Below are 6034 nucleotides of genomic sequence, written 5' to 3' on the forward strand. Positions count from 1 at the left end.
TAGAGAGTCAAAAAATAAGGCCACACACCTACAACCATTTGATTTTCAACAAAGCTGGCAAAAATAAGCAATGGGGAAAAGACTCCCTAGTCAATAAATGGTGCCGGGATAACTGGCTAGTCATATGTAGAAGATTGAAGCTGGACCCCTTCCTTACACCATATACAGAATCATCTCAAGAGGGTTAAAGACTTAAATGTAAAACCTAAAACTATAAAAACCCCGGGAGACAACCTAGGCAATACCATCCTGGACATAGGAACGGACAAAGATTTCATAACAAAAATGCCAAAAGCAATTGTAACAAAAGTGAAAATTGAAAAATTGGATCTAATTAAACTTAAGAGCTTCTGTACAGCAAAGGAAACTACCTTACTTACCTAGCAGGGGAGATACTGTGATCCCAAAGGTGGTTTTCCCAGAGTAAGGCTCACCTATTGCACGCTGGGTGTGCTGGCCCTTGTGATTTTCCCAAATGCAAGAAACTTGACTACGTAATTTGTGGTTATGGGCTGGGGGGGTGCGGGGTGGACTGTGTTTGTGCTTTCCCTGTGTATACTGTTAAATAATTTTTAAAAGTTAAAATGAAACTCTCAGCAGAGTGAACAGACAACCTACAGAATGGGAGAAAATTTGCAAACTATGCTTTGAACAAAGGTCTAATATCTAGCATCTGTAAGAAACTTAAATTTGCAAGAGAAAAACGACCCTATTAAAAAGTGGGCAAAGGACATGAACAGACACTTTTCAAAAGAAGACTTAGATGTGGCCAACGAGCATGTGAGAAAAAGCTCCACATCACTGATCATTAGAGAAATGCAAATCAAAACCGCAATGAGATACCATCTCATGCCAATCAGAATGGCTATTAATAAAAAATAAAAAAATATGGATGTGGAGAAAAAGGAACACTTATACACTGTTGGTGGGAGTGTAAATTAGTTCAGCCATTGCAGAAAGCAGTATGGTGATACCTCAAAGAGCTAAAAATGGAACTACCATTGGACCCAGCAATCCCATTGTCATGGGATCTTTGGGGTGCTGCTTTTCTGGCCAGAAACCTCTGTGGCTTGTGGTGCCTTTGCCTGAGTTTTATCGAGCCCACTGGGCTTGTTCTGTCCACTCAGCCTGGCAGGCTGCGCTTGGCTCATGCTACTGGCCTCGATCCCATCCCTGTCAAGGGCAAGCCAGGTGTGGAGCAGTGAGGGGTTTGTGAGTGAGCATGGGTTTTGGTCACTGTGCAGTCAGACATACCAGCTGCTGCAGTGGGGTGGGCGACTCCAGGTGCTGGCATGGGCAGCTCCAGCTCTCTGCGAGGCGGTTACTGGACCAGGTGCACTGCAAGCAACTTCCACAGCGGACACTGGGAACATGGTGGCACCTGGAAGCTTGGAGATGCCAAGAACCACAGGGCCCTAAAGAGAGAGTCACAGCCCTGGCTCAGGGAGCTCTCAGGTCTGGGCTCCGTGAAGGGCCGCAGCTCTTCTCTCCTCTTCACCCATGACATGGTAAGCAAGGGGCATGTTTCAGCTTTGTTTGTGTTATAGCCCTTTTATCCCCACTATTTGAGAAGTCCTGAGTTCTTGTCCTGTGACCAGGAAGAATGAGGTACACAGATAAGTGGAGTGTGAAACAAGATGAAGAGGAGCTCTGTTGAGCAATAGAACAGCTCAGAGGAGACCAGCAGTGAGTAGCTCCTTTCCACAGTCAGGGTGGCCCAATGAGCATTTAGCTCCTAGCAGAGGGTAGACCTTGTAGTGGGAAGCTCATCTCAGCAGGCAGGTTGTCCCATCGTCTCTGAAGCTCTCAGCAGAGAGGAGGCCCTGGAGTGGGTTGCTCCTTTCTGCAGGCAGGTTGCCTGACATCTGCAGCTGTCAGCAGAGAGGAGGCCCTGGACTGGGTGGCTCCTCTCTGCAGCTGGTTGTCCCCACATTTGCTCACCTCTGGCTGAGCCCAGGGCTTTTATGGGCCCCAAAGGGGAAGAAGTGAGTACCGATTGGTCTATGGGCGGGCATGGGCAGACCTGGAAAAGACACAACAAGTTTCTACTCTGGTCTGTGAGACTAGCAGCCCAGCCCCCAGCCTTCAGGCCCAACCCTGGCCAGAAGGTGAAGCCTCACTGGGTACCCACTTCCTTCTGCCCAGGAGCCTGTCTTTCTCCCACTGCTTTTCATGGTGCCCAGGATCTTTGTGCCAAGGGATGCCTACAGGCCAGTGCTGAGCTGCCCTCAGCCCCCACTTCGGCTTCCCTCCTATGATTGTCAGTGCCCAAAGTCTGGAGCGGGACAAGGCAGCAGGGAGCTGGTGAGTCAGAACTGCCCTGAGCATGTGCACATCTTGCTAAGCTGTGACAGTGCCTGGGCTCAGTCCTGACTTTGCTCCAAGATCAGAGTGGGTGCCAACAGTAGGGAGAAGCCAGGCAGTGGGAGAAGGCACTTCTGAGCCTGCAAGGGCAGGGTGGGTCTTCCTGGGCCCCAAGAGCACAGGGAGGCCTGGGTTCACAGCTGCCGTTTGGGTGACTGCAGCCAAGCCTTGGGGGTGTGGGGCTCCTGTTTCCTCCATGGTGTGGGAGGCTTGGGTCTGCAGCCACAACTTGGGTAGCTGCAGCTGCACTTGGAAACATGAGGCTCCTGCCTGCTTCTGCCCCCGCCAAGAGCACAGGGAGGCCTAGGTCCACTGCCACAACTTAGGCAGCTGCAGTTGCACCTGGGAGGGCAGGGCTTCTGCCTGCTATGTGGAGAGGGAGGCCTGGATATACAGCCACGACTTCGGTGGCTGCAGCTGAGCCCAGAAGTGTAGACCTCCCACCTGCTCCTGGACCCTGAGAACACAGGGATGTCAGGGTCCACAGCCACAGCTTGGGTGGCTGCAGTGTACCTGGGGAGCTCCCACCCCAACTCAGAAGGGGCCAGGCTCCCTGTTTTCTCTGGCTCCTGGTAGCTGCATGGAACATGTATCCCTGACCATGCTTCCCTGCTACAGCTGGTGTGGTGGCAGCCGCCACTCCAGACAGTCCACCGCTGCCATCACCATTACTGGGTGTATATACCCAAAGGAATATAAATCCTTCTATGACAAAGATACATGCATGTGAATGTTCATTTCAGCACTGTTCACAATAGCAAAGACATGGAATCAACTTAAATGCCCATTGGTGACAGATTGGATACAGAAAATGTGGTACATATACACCATGGAATACTATGCAGCCATAAAAAAGAACAAATTCATGTCTTTTGTGGGAAGGTGGATGGAATTGGAGGCTATTATCCTTAGCAAACTAATGCAGGAACAGAAAACTAAATATTATATGTTCTCACTTATAAGGGGGAGCTAAATGATGAGAACCCATGAACGCAAAGAAGAGAACAGCAGACACTGGGGCCTACTTGAGTGGGGAGGGTGGGAGGAGGGAGAGGCGCAGAAAAAATAACTGTTGGATACTAGACTTACTATTTGGGTGATGAAATAATCTGTATAACAAAACCTTTGTAACATGAATTTACTTATATAACAAACCTGAACATGCACTCCTGAACCTAAAATGAAAGTTAAAAAAAATCTTTATTATAAAAAAGTAAATAAAATTTAAAAATATACACATCTTTGGCATTAAAGAATTGCCAATAGATTTAGGGTATCTGACTCAGCCACTGCCAAGCCAGAAACAGTGCCCAAACCAGACCTTGGTGGCTACTCCAGCAGACACCAATGCTGCTGCCACTTAGCACAGACATTGCATTTTGTCCTAGACACTGCAAATTCCACTGATAGTACTGGGGCCTAGAGTGCAAAATTCTGGGGCTGCTGATCTTGAAAACCCAGATACTTCTGTTGCTGTGAAAGAGCGAGTACATGTGCTTTGTAACGTCACTAACTTCCAGACTGAAGTCCTGGGTGTGGGTGCATTACATACTTTTATACAGCTGCAAATAAGACTGCGGTTCTGGTTTCTTCATTGAAGGGACAGGAATGAGAATGTGCAAAAATGTTGCAACATAAGAAGAGTGTTTAAAAGATGGTGGATTGCCACAAACATGACAAATATTCACAAGACCGCCCCCCAAAGTGGCATAAAGGAAGGCTATGATAGCTTTGTATACCAGTCATTTAATTAATGCTATTTCATGTTAGTTAAACATAAACACCATAATAAGAATGTCTGTTCTGTATTTTATGTTATATCAAAAAATGCTGGAGTAAAAGGAGAATCAAGGCTAGAAAAATGGTTGGACTATTCACTTGATCCCTCAATCACAATATATTAAAATGAAAAACACTTTCAAGGTCATTGAAGGATAAATATGAATACGTATTTTACAATAGTAAACTTGCTACCCGTATTTGGTAAATTTGACAGTTTTCTCCCTTGCTCTTGGTTGAACCATGTACCTAATGCTATCGTAGCAATTGTAACACTTTATTCTACATATTGCCTCGTATTTCTAGTCTGCTTTATATAGGGTTTAGTGCTGGTACATGGCAAGATATTGAGACATTTGCTGAATAAAATAGGAGTATCTTCTAGGTGTGATGGCTCATGCCTGTAATCCCAGCACTTTGGGAGGCCTGGTTGGGCAGATTGCTTGAGCCCAGGAGTTCAGGACCAACCTGGGCAACATAGTGAGACCTTGTTTCTACAAAAAATAAATTTGAAAAATTAGCTGGGCGTGGTGGCATGTGCCTGTGGTCTCAGCTACTTGGGAGGCTGAGGTGGGAGGATTTTCTCAGCGTGAGGGCTGATCATGCTACTACACTGCAGCCTGGGCAACAGAGTGAACTTTATGTGAAAAAAGTTAACATCAATGTGAACAGCGATGTCTGGGGTATGCTCATAACTTTTCTGAGACAGGTATCATAGGTACCAGCAAGGTTCTTCCTAAACATACTGAAAGGGTATCATAGTGAGAAATATAGATGAGAGAGTGAATTGTCCATGGATTGGAAGCAAGGCCAAGTGAGTGTTCACTACATTGTATACTAGCATTTAGGCAAAGGAGAGGTTGACATATCTAGACTGGTTAAGAGAAAGACCCATTCCTTGGTTCTGTTTTGACTTTGTGTGATTAATGAAATGGTTATTGTATGTAAGGCTAGGATAAAGTTGACATGATCAACTTAATCCTCCCTTTTAGGGAATTTTTATGCTATTTATAAGAATGCAGCTGGATGCTTTCTATAAGGTCTTTTTCAAATTTAAAGCAAATGGGTTTTGATGTGAATCAAAGCATGTTATAAATGCCAATGTGTAGCACACAAAAAAATACGTAGATAACCCATTGTAATTCCTTTGGGAAATAATGGAAGTGCTTGTTTTAATCTAAGATGTTCAGATATTAAAACATACCCTTTGAGTAAAGGGAACATTCTGCTTCTAACTAAGCCTTTGTTACAACCAAAATGATTCTTTCAGAATAGAGTAGTATTAGATAATTATGATTTTATTAAAAATACTTGTTACCCGAATGCATGTTACAAGGACCCATCTATTGCCATATATTACAGTGATCTCATATAAAATTGTATTTATACCTAATTTCATGTAGTGGAATATGATTTATTACAGGGTCGATGCCTAAAAGATGCCAAAAGAAATTGACCTTTTTTTTTTTTTTTTTTTTTAAAGACAGTATATTGCTCTGTTGCCCAGGCTGGAGTTTAGTGGTGTGATCAAGCTCAACCTCCTGGGCTCAACCCATCCTCCCACCAAATAGCTGGGACCACAGGTGCATTCCACCCAGATAATTTTGTATATTTCTGTAGAAACAGGATTTTGCTATGTTGCCTAGGCTGGTCTCCAACTCCTTAGGGCCAAGCGATCCTCCCACCTCGGCCTCCCAAAATGCTAGGATTACAAGTGTGAGCCACCATGCCTGGCTGAAATTGACCTTTAAGACCACAGTCGAAGTGATAGCTCAATATATTTCATGAGATCTTTTATATAAGGATTCAAATAATTCTTGTTTGACTATAGTTCTTGGGAAAAAAACATGTAAGTAACTCAATATGTTTTCTGCAGACAGAAATGGAAGTT

At 44.8% G+C, this 6034-nt stretch overlaps 1 pseudogene; it reads left to right on the plus strand.

Moving 5' to 3' along the window:
• Positions 1-372: 372 nt before the first annotated feature.
• LOC116269094 lies at positions 373-553 on the plus strand (annotated as a pseudogene).
• The last annotated feature ends 5481 nt before the right edge of the window (positions 554-6034 follow it).

Source organism: Papio anubis, chromosome 9 (assembly GCF_008728515.1).
Source record: "Papio anubis isolate 15944 chromosome 9, Panubis1.0, whole genome shotgun sequence".
Classification (NCBI taxonomy): Eukaryota; Metazoa; Chordata; class Mammalia; order Primates; family Cercopithecidae; genus Papio; species Papio anubis.